General features: G+C 34.7%; 1 protein-coding gene across 4 annotated transcripts in view; it reads left to right on the top strand.

Annotated features, from left to right (window-relative positions):
• Phf14 (PHD finger protein 14) overlaps nucleotides 1–15324 on the top strand; it is a 120488-nt gene that overhangs the window by 94453 nt on the left and 10711 nt on the right. The window contains exon 19 of one of the 4 annotated variants that reach the window (XR_005869686.1): nucleotides 14360–14552. The exons of the other annotated variants lie outside the window; for them this stretch is intronic. The gene's annotated coding sequence lies outside the window, so the exon portion shown is untranslated. The remainder of the gene's footprint in view (nucleotides 1–14359; nucleotides 14553–15324) is intronic. 4 annotated transcript variants of the gene reach the window in all.

Below are 15324 nucleotides of genomic sequence, written 5' to 3'. Positions count from 1 at the left end.
AACCAATTGTCCAGCATCCTTCAGAAGCCTCCACATCATTATTTGACATAGTGAGTCATTTATGAGTCTTGTAAGTGCTGCCTTTCTTCCTGGTGCCCTAATTTAATGCCTTCTGTTTCTCATTCTATTACAATCCCTTGTGCCTAGAAACTACCAGAAGAGCTCTCCTAAACTTATTTCTCTTTTATTGTTCTTTTCATAGGGAGCTCCAAATGAAGTGTGTGAAACAAAGTGACATTTAACTTAATTCTATGTAGCATTCTATTTTAATTTCCATGTCTGAATGTTTTATGATGTGCATAAAAAGTTTAAAATATTTCTAGACTCTATAAAATTACATTTATAAAAATACAATTAACTTTTATAATACCAATTTCATCACAACTGACTTTGTTTTGTTAGGTTTGCTTACATGGTTTTTCAGTAGTGAGGGTTTGTATATGTGTGTGGTGTTGTATGTGTTTTATAGAATTTTAGCACTAAAGAATAGGTACGTAAAATTAAATGACAGATATACTTAATGTTTTTACAGTTGGTGAATAAATTAATATATTCATTTCATGCATATACTTAAATAGTCAACGTCCTGTAACAAAGTAGTCTAGCTGAAGATATAATCACACCGTTGTCTTAAATCTTGCAGTGATGTCACATTGTCCTACATTTACAAAGATAGCCAACAAAAATCAGAAAGCTTATATTGATGCATTCCCATCTAATCTCAGTTTCACTCAGATTTTCTGTTTCAGTATTACATAACTAAAGTATGCCCTTGGCTACAACATAGTCCTGATAGGATCATGTATTGAATTTAGTTGTCATATTTCTTTGTTGCTAGTCATGGATCGTTCCTTAGTTTTTCCTTAACTTTCATATTTACCATTTTTATTAAACATAGAACATTTATTTTATAAAATGCAGTTTTCTATGTGATATGCCTTTTCAATAAGAATATCACAGATATAGTATATATTCTGTTACTGATATACCTAAACAAAATATTAATGTATGCATTTTCAAGTAAAATAGTTTTACATTTGACCTCTTTGGGAACTTAATAGAACAGCCTCCCCAAGGAGTATCTTGCCACAATACGTTAAACAAGCACATTTAATTGAACTTAGTAATATGGGAGATTGGATGTCTCAATTTTATGTGTTGTGAAGATTTATGAAAATTATAAAATTAAAATGATGTATCCTTAAAAGTTCTTTTGAATTTGAAGCTTATAACTGACCCATAAAAAGGACTTTCTAATACTTTAACTATTTAACTTTCTAATACTTTAACTATTTAACTTTCTAATACTTTAACTATTTAACTTTCTAATACTTTAACTATTTAACTTTCTAATACTTTAACTATTTAACTTTCTAATACTTTAACTGGAATTTTAGATGAATGCAGGCTGTATTTCAAGTTTCTGAATTTAGGTCATTGAAAGAGAAATCATTTTCATGTAAAGCACCAGTTTACTTCCTGACATGGTAGTGCTATCATTTCTGTGCAGTGGTTAGACCTTACTGAATGCTCTTCATGAATCCAGATCCCCCCTAGCCTCCTAGAGGTTTGGTTCCTGGGAACTGTTTGGCTACAAAACTCCAGGGGAGATAGAAACCTCCCCTGTAGTCTCCGGGATATAGTTCTGAAAACTATTGGTATCTATGTACAACAGGCCACCTGCAAGTAACAAGACAATGTCATAGAAACCACAGAATGTTCCCTCTCAGTACTGTCCAATGAAAATAATCGGTGCACAGGTATTTCATGCCAAAATATGACTTTGAGAAATGCTCCTAATTGTTCTCAAATGTCAAACAATCAGAAACCAACCCGTACCTACTGATGTAATCCTGTAACTTTTATCTTTAAAACCTAGCAGTAGACAGGGAACCTCACTCCCTCTGGAGGCTGCTGCATCAGCTTGCTAGACAGGGTCCCTGTCATGGTTGGATGAACAATCATTGAACCTTGCTTTTGCAGTTTGTTGGGTCTGTCTTCCTGGTGGTCTCCAGGGATCTTCGCAACTTGGGCGCAACAGGTGTCAGGAACTATAGTTACAGACAGTTATGAGCTAACATGTGGGTACTGGGAACTCCCCTGTGGAAGAGCAGCTAATGCTCTTAACCTCTGAGCCATCTCTCCAGGCTAAAATGAGATGTTTATATAAAGCAATGTGAAACACAATTTCCTGCTTCCTACTTTGCCTTTTTACATATCAAGTAGAGTTTTCTTGTTTCTTCCAAAGTTTCACATTAAGTAGTGTGAGGTCATGTGTAACTTTACATGCAGAAAAATATCCATTTCTTCCTAGATTTAAGAGGCACTGTTAGCTATTCTTATAATTAACACATTTTTAAACCAGGACATTGATGGTTCTCTTCACTACTAAAATTACATGTTATCCCATCACATGTTTTTCTAAATGTTTATATATTATTTCTGAAAGGTTGACATTTATGACGTCAATAATTTATATTTTATGTTAAATATAGAATGGTGGTCCTCTGAGTTACTTAGCAGGTCATGCTTTAAGCAGTGGTTTTTGTCAGGCCTTAATAGAAATAGTGGGGAAAGATCTAAGTGATGTGAACATAAGAGGAAACTCAAACTATATTCTTTTAAACTGTAAACATGCTGGGCAGTGGTGGCATACGCCTTTATTCTCAGCACTCGGAAGGCAGAGGCAGGTAGATCTCTGTGAGTTCGAGACCAGCCTGGTCTACAAGACCTAGTTCCAGGACAGCCTTCAAAGTCACAGAGAAACCCTGTCTCGAACCCCTCAACACCCCCCAAAGAAATCTGTAAATATGCTGTAGTAACAGGTAAAGTGCTTTTTGAAGACTTTGAAAACATATTAGTTCCTTTTAATATATTGAACCTTTAGCTGGAAACTGAAATGAAAAGATAAAATCATTAAATTTAAAAATAATACCAGCCACCAGGCAGTGGTAGCTCATGCCTTTAATCCCAGTACTGCGGAGGCAGAGGCACATGGATGTCTGTGAGTTCGAGGCCACCCTGGTCTACCGACCAGGTTCCAGGATGGGCTTCGAAGCAATACAGGGAAACAACAACAACAATAATAATACCACCAGCCAAAGATGAATTTAAGATAATTTATCAGGGCTAGTGAGATGGGTCTTTCGGGTAAAGGCATTGGATATACAAGCTAGAGTCTATGAAATAAGCCCCACACTTGAGCATAAATCTGTAATCCCAGTATTCCTACAGTGAGATGGGAGATAGGCAAAGGAAATTGTCTAGAAACCCACAGGCCAGCTAGCCAGTGGTAAGTGATGAGATAAGAATAGGAAAAGAGACCTCCCTCAACAAGGAATGAGAGCACCTACTCCTGAAAGTTTAAGTTAAGCTCTGATTTACACACATTACCTCTGTATATTTATCCTAGAATAAACTGCTAGAACAGAATTTCCCCATTCTTGTGCTTGAAAGTACTTGAAACAACATGCAATAAAAGGATACACTGTTGATAGAGGCTCATTGTCTAGGTCTCACTGCTGGTTCTGGAGGAATTTTTTGTACTGTAGTGGCACAGTGACACATTCCTGCAGTCTCCTCGCTTGTTGGGCAAAGTCAGGATGGCTGTTCTCAGGCTTTCTACATAGATTAACTTGGCCTCATCATTGTATGTTTCAGATAAAAAAATTCTAGAGCCATTTTAGGATTTAAACTGTTTCATTGCAAATAAACATGTCTAGTAGTAAGAAAATGACCCCCTTACTAAGTGGGATTTGCTTTGGTCTTTGTAACATAAGGGAACGAACCTATTATCACAAAGGAAAACAAAGATGGGCCTACAGGGCCCCTTTAAAAGCGTCTATGCTAAAGCAGGCACTGATGGCAGTTTGGAAGGTTCATTAACTGTCAAACTTGGAGGAAGATGACAGATAGAATTTGAATATCAGTGGGAAAATAGCACTGTATTTTTAGCTGAATCAAGTCTTACTGTTTAATGTTTGTCCTAGTTGTGAAGTTGAAATAAGACTGTAGCTGGCCACACCACATTCAGTCTTTTTGCAAAGAAATTCTGATTTGTGTGGGATCAGCCACTTTTTGTACACATTGGAATAAATTTGTAGTTTCTTGTTTTTAGTATTAGCTTTCCTTTTGCTGAGTTTATAGGTATTTTCCTGGCATATGTAGCCACTTCTGGGCCATTTCTGAGTTCTTGACAGTTTAACTATTCTCTCAACTTTTAAAATCAAATTTTTTTTCTTTTTTTTTGTCTGAGACAGCATTTCTCTGTATTGTTTTGGAGGCTGTCCTGGAACTCACTCTGTAGACGAGGCTGGCCTCGAACTCACAGAGATCCACCTGCCTCTACCTCCCGAGTACTGAGAATAAAGGTGTGTGCTACCAATGCCCAGCCAAAAAAATCAAATAATATTTTTATTATATTTTTCAATCAAAATTATAAGTTCAGGCTATTAGCTGTATTTATAAATCTGTTCACAGGATGTATAGGTAGCATGTAGCAAATTTTGAGTTTAAGGTATTAAACTGTTACCATTTGCGTCCAGGTTATCTTTACAAGCTAGACAGGAAACTCTCATGGCAGGGTTTTTCTCTGTTCCCTCAAAGACAAAGAGCCAGGTGTTAAACATGCCTTTTATAATATTTTAACTGTCTGCTTCTCCAGAGTCCTACTTCCCACTTAGCTATTCTTTAAATTACTTTCAAAGCTTCCTTTTGCCAAGAGGGAGTATATAAGTAATATGGGTCCTGGATTGTGCTTCAGAGACCTGGGGCTATTTATTGATGCGCAACGGATGTCTGGAGCATAAATCTGTGCCGGCCATGACCTAAATTTGCAGAAAAGATAAAAAAAAGGGGTATCTATTTTATCTATTCATCAAATTTAAAACTCATTTATTTTTAGAACCATTTCTGTTTCTACCTAGTTCACTTAGCATTTCTGTTAATATATAAGTTGATTATAGCAAATACTTTAAAAATAGAAATCTAGTTTAAATTTTTTACTAGAAGTAAAGAATACCAGGTTTGTCTAAAAGCACATTAATCTTTGAGAAAAATGTTTTCTGCACAAAATTGTACAAGAAGCTGTAGCCCATTTATGTGTTAGTATATTTCCTTGTCTTTGTAGACATGCTATATGTTTACCATGTCACATAATTTATTGGATAAAAATCTACACATTATTCATAAACTGTGCAGAACCTTCTGTTTAATGTTGGAATATAATAAAATGATTACTGTATAACTCTTGACCCTAAGAGTTTATGTTATATTATTTCTGTGAAATACTGACTAGCTGTCATAGTTTCCTTCAAATGGCTTGTTATCCACAATTTGTTTTTAATTCTTGCAGCTGCGGTCCAGTCCCTCAGTCCCTGCTGTATTTTATTTGTACCTTCTGCTTGCATGCAACGCTTTAAATCTGCTATCCTAGTTGTACACACATGGGATTTTTAATCAGTTTCTAGTTACAGTCATGAATAAGAATTTAAAATCTTCACTTGGAAAATTTTTCTAAATCTAAGATGAGCAGTCCGCCAATGAACTAGTTAGTGTCTAATTTGTTTAGAAACTATTTCACCTCTTTTCATTTTCTGTGCATGCTTGTGTGTGTGCAAATATGTTCGTGTTAATATGTATGCACATGTCTAAATGCCAGAGGACAGCCTCAGGTGTCCAGACTTTGGGAGCCTTACTCCTCCCTTTTTTAAATAGTCTCTCATTTGTCTTAGAGCTTAGCAAACAAACTGGACTGCCTACCCCAACTAGTTCAGTTACAAGTTTCCACTCATAAGCAGGGATTGTAAGTCCTGCAGGCTTTTAAAATGATATTTGTTTGATGTGTGGAGTTAAAAAGCATGTTTTTTTTTCTTTTTGGAATAAAAAAGAGGCAAAGAAAAAACTAAATATATTTTAGTGGCATTTATATAGTTAAATAATTAGAAGACTATTAGTCTGGTCTACATTTTTGAGAAACGTGAAAAAGAAAGCAAGTGAGATCCTCTTTGCCTCAGTCTCATTTTAAAATGGAGACAGTAATGGATGTCTGCTTAGTCAAGCCTTGTGGGCGGGGTTCTTTTGCTTGTTTAGACTCTAGGGAGAGTAAGGCTAGGCTGGTAAGTATCTAAGTATCTGCACTTGTCCATAAGAAAAACAAATGAAACAGGTTTTTTTAATTGAGATTAAAATTGAAATATATACTGATAAATTGTTGAATGCTCCTCAAGCACTGAGAATGGCAATTCCTGTGTTTTTACCTTTTTCTGTTTTTTTTTTAATTTGAAGGCCATTTAAGTTTATTTAAATACTACATTGACTTAACTGTTATTATTGGAAATGCTCTTTGTCTTTTTTTTCCATTGTAAGTCAAACTTTGTGAAGGAATAACAATTTTCTGTGTTGGCAATGTTAAATGTAACCTTAGCTTTCAATTCATTGCTGCAGCTATGTTCTCAGAGCCTGCTGGAGGAGATAAACCCATTGCAAATGAAGACAGCATTCATTTTCCTCCTACCTCAGGCCACACAGAATTGATTAGGGTAATAAAATGACAGCACCTTGTAATATACTGAAGGCTCTTTAATTCGAAAACCAGTTCCAGCCTGATTCCAAGCTTGTTTAAAGCTAATTTATAGCTTACATAATTTTCAGCTGGCTGGCCAAGGTAAAGGATGATGTATGAAAATTAATAAAGAATTAACTTATGATACATTCAGATGTGTCTTGTTAAAGTCAAATGGTTTTAAAAACAGAAGGTGGGGAGAGGGAGACAAATAGTAAGCAGTTTGTGTGTGTGTGTGTGTGTGTGTGTGTGTGTTTCCATGTAGGTAACACCATTAACATTAATTTCTCATCATCTTGTGTCAAAACTGGCTTCCTATCTTTTGTTTGTGAAGTCAGTTCTATTTTGTGTCTTTCTGAATTTAAAAACCCTTCTTTTTTCATAATATTAAGGTCGATTTGATAAGGTTGAATACCATCAGCAGCTGTTGACTTCCGCAGTGCTAAGGTTATGGCAGGTAGTGGAAAGGCTGCTAGCTAGTTCTCTCGGTCAGTGTTTTCACGATGAGTGCCTTTCTCAGATGCAGGCTGCAAGATTTTGAACTCTTCATAATTATATCAACTGAAAATACGTTTTAGCCTTTTTGACTCTGTAGGCTATTTCATCTCTTTGTTCTACTATATTTAATCATTGTTCCTGACAATGTGTTGACCCTAGTAAAGGGCTCTGTACTATGAATGAGGCCAGGTTTCAGAATTGTTGTCAGCATTCAGAACTGGAGGAGAGATGCTGTAAGCAATTTATATGGTTCTATATTTTACCTTCTTAAAAAGACAGTGGAGGATTTTTTTTTTTTGCCATTTTGCTATTTCCTATCATTGTAACATCCTTAAAAGTATAAACTGGATAGAGTGACTCATACCTGTAACTTTAAAACTTAGAGACTGGAGCAAGAACGTTTCTATGAGTTCTTTGGCAGGGACTACAGAGTGAGATTGTGTGTCTAGAAAATGAACAAAGCAGCATTAGAGCTCTTTAGTGATGAAATTGTCATTTTTAGCTGTTTGTGTTATAGATTATACACTGCAAATGTGCTGGATGTTGACACTAAAGAAAAAAGGACGTAAACTAGTGCATGTAAAAGTAAGATTCAGCTATACGGATGGAGAAATTCTTTCGTTTCTGCATTGAAAGTTGTCTAACCCTGCCTTAAATTATATTTAGTCATTCTTAACCTTGTTCTCAGCATTACAATAAAATAGTTAAGGTTTATATATGAAGTTCAGTTCTGCATACAGTGCACAGATGGATCAAAACCACATCTGTAGTCCTAAAATTTCAGCGGAAAATATTTAAGAAATGTTTGAGGTGATGATGGAAACAAGCAGGTAAACACTGGCATAAATAACCTTGATCTTGGTCTTCGTTCATATTGATATTTCCTTAATATTAGGTATTGCGCTGTTTTTTTCAAAGCCTGTTTTGTGTTCTGTAAGGGTGGGCATAGGAATAGTTGACAAGTAAATAATAGATTCGTTTGTTACTATTGTTTGCTGCTTTCCCCCCGTTGGGATTATAACCCATACATGCTAGGAAAAATAATTCCCACTGATGATGATTCAGTTTGCGTTTTTTGTCATTAGAGCAGTGTGAAAGAATTATACATTTAATGTAAACCTTACTTAGAACTATTAAATTTGACCTCTTTCTAGAATAGCAGAGTTTTCAGTGAGCCTTGCTCCTGAGCTTCAGTGTTCAGTATTTGGTATATTGGTACACTTTGACAATGAATTTATTAAGCTCTTAGAAAGCCAGAGAACAGTTTGAATTCACAAATACTGAATAAGGTTTCAGATCATATTGTAATTATTGAAAACTCAACATTGTATCAACCATTTGACACATCCACAGATTGAGTTCCAACCTTGGCAGGATTCTCTTTATAACATTTTTTTTCTTTCACATATTTCTGAAGTATAGTCTATGACTGACCCTATCCATAGACGTAACTCACCACCTTTATTCTAGCCAGCATTGAGTTGTAAAGTTTCAAAAACTGGCTCAGGTAGATCCCTTCCTTTTAAGCAACTTTATCTTATCAGAAGTAGATTCAATTCAAAAAACAAAAGAGCTTAACACTATTGTTTTCAGTCAAGCTTTATGATATTGTAGAGATATAGTGGTAAACCAGTTATATAATGATCAAAGCTAATAAATGCTTAACAGAATGAAATATAACAACAATATTTCATGCCATAAATCATATATGCATTACTGCACTAAATATTTAATTGCTAAAACATTTCACTTGTAGTTTCAGCATAGTATCTTAGGAAAAAATATGTGAGTATTGTTGAGTCTTAGTAGGAATAGCCTTCCTTTTGTTTGTTGCAATGAGGTCCTAAGCATCCCAGGCTGACCTTAAGCTCACCCTGAAGCCTAAACTGCCCCTGAGCTTGTCATGTGCAGGCTGGTCTTTTTGTGATCCTTCTAAGGCAGCTTGAGTACTGGGATTGCAGATGTGACCTGACCCCCAGCCCCACCCTGGACTGAAAAGAACATGTTTTTTTATTGCTTTCTTCTTTGACACTTTGCAGGTTTCAATTCTGAATTTTACATTTAGCCTCCTTTTCATTTGTCTCATTGCCACTAAAATTTAAACTAATACTACTAGTGAGATTCTTTTTTTCAGCTTTACTTCTTTTTAACTGAATTTCAAAACCTGTGTCTTATGTGAACTTGGAACCAAAGCATCCCATCCAGGCACAAATAAATGATTGTTATTTTCCCTTTGTAGTTTTTATCTCTTAAGAAAGATATTTGTAAAATGACATTTCATTTTTCCTTCAGCCTGAATTTTTTCAAGTTTTGTAAAAGTGAAGCCTCTAGAGATATTCTTTGTTTTCTTCAGGGAAAAGAGAATATAAAAGGTGAGGTTGCTGATTTTATGCACAAATAAATACATGAGAAAAAACTGTACAAAACTTTCAGAAATGTTCTTCCTCTTTGACAGACAAGCTGAATTGTATTTAAATGAACAGTGAATCATTTTCACACTAATCATAAAGTGTAGCAATTTAAAATCTTAAAAGTTAAATAGATAATGTCCCAAGAATTTTGTCTTTGAATAAGTGAGAAAACATAGGAAGTATGGTGGGTGATTTGATTTTATCTAAGACGTTACTTAACTTAAAGCACATGATTGCAGAATATGGGAGAATTGGTAAGTTTTTCCACAGACTATGGCTTAGCTCGGTGACACTAATAAGATACTAATGTATCAGTGTGAGCAGGAAGTCTATACATGGTATAGACACACTGGTTTACCCTTCTCATCCTTCCTATGTTCATTTTAGTTATTCTGTTCTGAGTCACCTTTAAACAAGTACTCACAATTAGTAGATCAATACATTTGGCAAGACCAGGATGTGCTGACTATTTGTACAGCTGAATCATAGGTCTACATGTTTTTAATATGTTTCTGGGTATGTTAATATAGACTCAGAATGAAGTAGTCATACTCTAGGAAAAACTAAAATTTCCTTTGTTGCACATTTTGTGTAGATTTTTCATTTTATTGCTTGGGATATGTCAAAAGAGTAAACCATTTTTATTTGATACAAAACAAGATATTAAATTTTTCTTACACTGTGTTATATTATTTGCAGCTTGCCAAAACCTGATTGGATATATGGTTGCCACAAAAAGTTTAATCATATAAACAGATTTTATTCTTTGAAATTAGTTTTATATTGCATCAGTGCAGTGGTGCAAATCTCTACCTAATTATTAGTATTTTCATGTTTCTAATTTAAACCTAGTTTGAACTTGTTTGCTTTTAGCCCTTATAATTTTTAATTGTTTAGCTTCTATGACCTCATTATTTGATAGATTTTTTAAATTTCTACTACTTTCTCTTCCTTGCTGTGTTGCCTGCCAAAACTGAAAAATGCTGCTTCATCAAAGGAAAACAAAACTTCATAGTCCCAGTGTATTTTCCTCAAGTTGGCTAACTGTGAGATTTACTTACCTATTAAATTTTAGGGGGCTATAGTTTGAATATTTAAATAGCAGAAATGGCAATGATAAAGTAGACAGTTAAACAAATAGGCTTGCTGGCTATTCATTTTCAGCTTGGGGGTTTGATGTGATACTCCATTATTACTGAATTTTCTTCAATATATGCTTGAGACATTAAATTTATTACTAATAATCCTTGGAGAACACAAATACATAACACCCCAAATACATAACACTGTAAATTTTTGTTTTCTTGGCATCTTTAGCCATCTTAGATTTCCAAGCAAGTAGCAAGACTTGATGACCCTTTTTGTTCTTACAGTGGTATACATAGCCATTATTCAGTATGCCATAATGGATCATTTTTATCTGCATCTTGCATCTGCTCTGTTTATATAGAATAAATATTTATGCTTTTTCAGTTTTCATGGCTAGAAGATTCAGATAGAATAGGTTTGAAGTATCAGCTATAATTCATTGCTTGAAAAAAGACTTTATACTGATACTGTTTGGAAAAGAACGCCATCTAAATCATGTCACCCGCAAGCTTATAACCAAGATAGCATCACCATTTCCTTCTTGAGAAGGTATCTTTAAAGTAAGAAAGCATTGAAATAGTTATGTTAATAATTCATGGTTTTCTACTTAAGTTCTCAGAACAGATCATTATCTTGTTTAACACAGTGATAACATTACCTAATGACCTGATGACAATTTAGCTAATGTTTTAAGTTTATCAAGTTTGAAAATTCTAGAATTTCTTTAATCCTCACTCAGAAAGTATATCCCTATCACTTATCTACTATGTAGATTTCTGTTGGACAGGTAAATACTTATACAGAATATGAGCATAACTATATTATTACTTAATCCATACTTCTTAAACACTCAGAAATAACATCTTGGCTTTGTTGGACATATTCCCCTAGTATTGAGAATTTAGGTTTGCATTCCTTGACTATGGCTTCATATTGGCTTCTCTGGGTGTAAAAGAAAATTTTATTAAACTGTGATATGTGCATTAAAATGCATTCCTATATAACTTTTTAAAGATGGTGTGCTGTAATCATTTGAAATAAGCTACACATTTTAACAGGTTTTCTGTAATAACCTTATGGTTTTATTTTATGGTTTAAAATTAAGTGGCAGATTATTCTCTCAAAACTGGGTTTTAGTGTATAATTTTGTTCAAATTATGTAACACATGCTCACTGTAAATGATTTGGACAATAAGTAGAAGCAGTCAAAATCTAGCTCCCAGAGGTTATTACTGCTGTGGCTTGACTGAGTCCTCCAAGTGTCGTGTGTTAGGACCTTAATCCCTAGTGTCATGGTGGAGCCTGCCAATGACTGTGAGAAATCTGCCTCCATTAGTGAATTAATGTTCCCATTGACAATGTAGGATTTTGTGAGAAGGGTCTTGTGACAAAGTTACTATAACTATATTGTTCTCATGCACTCTGATATGGAATATTATTATGTGGTTGCACTTGGTCATGGTCTGCAACTCCCAGAAATAAACTTCATGGAAGTACCCAAGATATGACAAAATCCACCTCAACCCATTTGAAAATTCCATCAGTCATTTCAATGAGAACATCGAAGGAAAAACAGTTCTTATGTACAAATTACCTTCACATATGAAGATTTCACATATTTTAAAAAGTCACCATGCAGCTATGAATTTCAGTGGATTAAAACTCAACTCCCAGAAGTGTTGATTTGCTAGTATCTGAAAAAATATTCTGCAATTTGAAATTATTTTATAGTAGTATGTAATTGTTGATGTAGTTGTTAGAATTTATGGGAGCACAGCTCTCATTTTAGCCCTGCTCTTGCTTAAAGCAATTGATACATTTTAGTAGCAATTTTATAACATTGTACGTAAATACATTTAATTTCACCAAACCAGTAAAGCAACTACTTTTCTCATCATGTTGTCATTTGTGCCTTAATGAAATACCCAAAAGAACATGAAAAGAAACCTGCTTTAAAAAAAAAGAAAGAGCCGGGCAGTGGTGGCGCACGTCTTTAATCCCAGCACTTGGGAGGCAGAGGCAGGCGGATCTCTGTGAGTCGAGGCCGGGCTGGACCGACAGCCTCCAAAACAATACAGAGAAACCCTGTCTCGTAAAACTAAAAAAAAAAGAAAGAAAAAGAAACCTGCTTAATAGGTATTTTGGATACCATATAATCCTGTTTAACAACAATTTCACATCATATAACACTAAACATTTTATTCTTTTTGATTTCTGTTGAGTACATAGACAGTAGTGCATGTTTTATAGGAAAGTTAGCTTCTAAAACAGCAGAGAAACTCTTCAATAAGTTGAAATTGTTTTTCTTTTTTAAATTGTACTATTGTACATGTGTGGGCATTTTGCCTGCATGTGTGTCTGTGCAGTACGTGAGGCTAGAAGAGGAACCCTGGAACTGGAGTTAGCAGCTGCTACACAGGTGCTGGGAATTGAACTCTGGGCCCTCTGAAAGAACCGCCTGTGCTGATAACGCTTTAGTCCTGAACCTGTTTTTCTTAATTAAATTACATCATTAAAATATAATATCAGAAACTTTATGATAGCCTATTTATTCCAACTTATGGCATTTTATAGTAAATATTTGAGACTACCTACAATAGACCTTGACTACTAATTAGAGTTTTCCTTCTCCATATACATTAAGTTCCATGGGGTCATTGTTCACATAACTAGAATTTACGTAAAGCCAAAATGAGATGCTGAAATATGTTCTTAAAGTAATTGTAGTCAGCTCACTCTGTTCAAATCAATGCCATGGCTCTTTTTTTTTTTTTCAAGTGAAAGCTGCAAAACCAATATAAAAGGTCTCTTATATGTTGGTTAGGGTTAGAGACATAGTTTTTTTGCTAAAAGAAAAGTGTGAGGAAATAGGAGATATAAACCATAACATTATCAACTACTCAAATATATCAGAAGTAACTTTATTATGTTTCTTTTGGTTTTCCATTATAGTTCAGAGGTGGCAGACTTAGCTACAGTTACAATACTCATGTTGCTGAAACTAAAAGCAAAAAATGGACTGGGTAATATAAACCCTGAGACCCTTTGTAAAAACGTACATCAGTCTGACTTCATTACCTGTCATTTCACCAAAATAACTCTTGTTTCTGTCCCTTAACTTCCTCTTGTTAAGTTCAGTATTCATCTCCTTATCCAAGTCACGTTGTTTGACAGCCTTGAACGTTCCCTTTTGAAAACTTTTATGATTTCTGTAACTGTTGTAACCTTGATTTTCTTCATAGCAGGCAGTTCCTTCTCAGTATTCATAACTACAATTTCTATCTTTGTTCAAGTTGTAGTCTGAGGTCTTGGTCCGTGGACTCCCCTTCTATTCACATCTGTCTCTAGATGATTTTAGCCTCATAGTATGTCTGTGTTGGGGACTTCTAGTTTTCTGACATTGTCTCTGAACTCTTCTCCTAAGGTCAAAATTTTATCGACAGTTTAAATGTTGGCTTGATACCTCTGTTAGATACCTGAAGATCAGCGCAACTGAATATTGGCAAAATAGAATTCTTGTTCCTTCTCTATTTAATAGCATACTTTCCCCGTAATTTTCCCCAATTAAATCCCATCTTTTAAATTTAAAAGTAGAAAACTCAAGCCAGACATGGTGGTGTGCACCTTTGATCCAGCACTGGAAAGGAAGAGTAGGTAGATCTCCAAGTTCACCAGGAATACCGAGTGAGACCCTGTTTCAAAATAAAAAGGAAAGGTAGGGCTGGGAGGAAGAGAAAGGAAGGAAAAATAATGAGAGGGAGAAAATTATCGTTACTAATTATTCTGTTTTACCCTACAGATCTGTTGATCCTAATCCCAGCAATGGTATTTTTCTGTCGTATGTGCAGTACTTCCACTTACCAGCATTCCTGAGCCTGCTTCTTTACATCTTTATTTAGAGGCTGCCTACATTTTTACCCATCCTTTCTTTAGACTACAGAGAGAATGAGTTTAAACTCAAAATCGACTCAGGAAGCTTAAATTCTATATAGGTAGGGACTTTCTGTTTTATTTTTAAGTTAAATACTGTGTCATCACATAGTTGTCTGATCAGGGATTGTTGTATGTATGGCTTACATATCTTTCTAATCAAATGAGATATTTGAATTTTTCATTGCATAGAATAATATTTTCTTAGTCTTATAAACTAGATCACAAAACATTGAGAGGTACTGTATACCGATAGAATCATTAGCTGCTTGAAAACTGTTGGTTAAATGATGCATTGTCATATAAGCTTTATAAGTGACTTGAATCCTGTCAGCTGGCTTACATTTGTGACTCATTTAAATACATACCCGCAGATGATTTTAAATTTTAATTTTAAAGCAACTCAGTAGCAAAAAGATAATCTGTAAATTCAGGACATAAAAATACAACTGATGTTTGCAATTCAAGAATTGCTTAGTTGTAGGTAGAAACTGACACACACACATTGCAGAGATATAAATCCAGATAAAATTCCTCTGATTTGTTCTATGTTGAATATTCATCTAGATTTCCCTTCTATATCTTCAGAAAAAAAGTCACAATCGTAAACTTACCATTATGCAACAGACATCTCCTTGCAGAAGTACAGCAGGACCAACCTCAGGGAAGACATGATGCTGGTCCCAGAGAGTCTCCTTGTAGGAGGATAACTGTTCAGTGAATTTTAAATATTCTTCACTTTAAAAAAAGGATCAGTAATGAAAATGATAAAATATGACTAGCTTCTAATGCAATATATCCAACTTGAATCATTTTCTAAATTTAAAGATATTT

The sequence above is a fragment of the Mesocricetus auratus genome, unplaced genomic scaffold, assembly GCF_017639785.1.
Source record: "Mesocricetus auratus isolate SY011 unplaced genomic scaffold, BCM_Maur_2.0 Super-Scaffold_100019, whole genome shotgun sequence".
Classification (NCBI taxonomy): Eukaryota; Metazoa; Chordata; class Mammalia; order Rodentia; family Cricetidae; genus Mesocricetus; species Mesocricetus auratus.
This window is presented reverse-complemented; position numbering and strand designations above follow the sequence as displayed.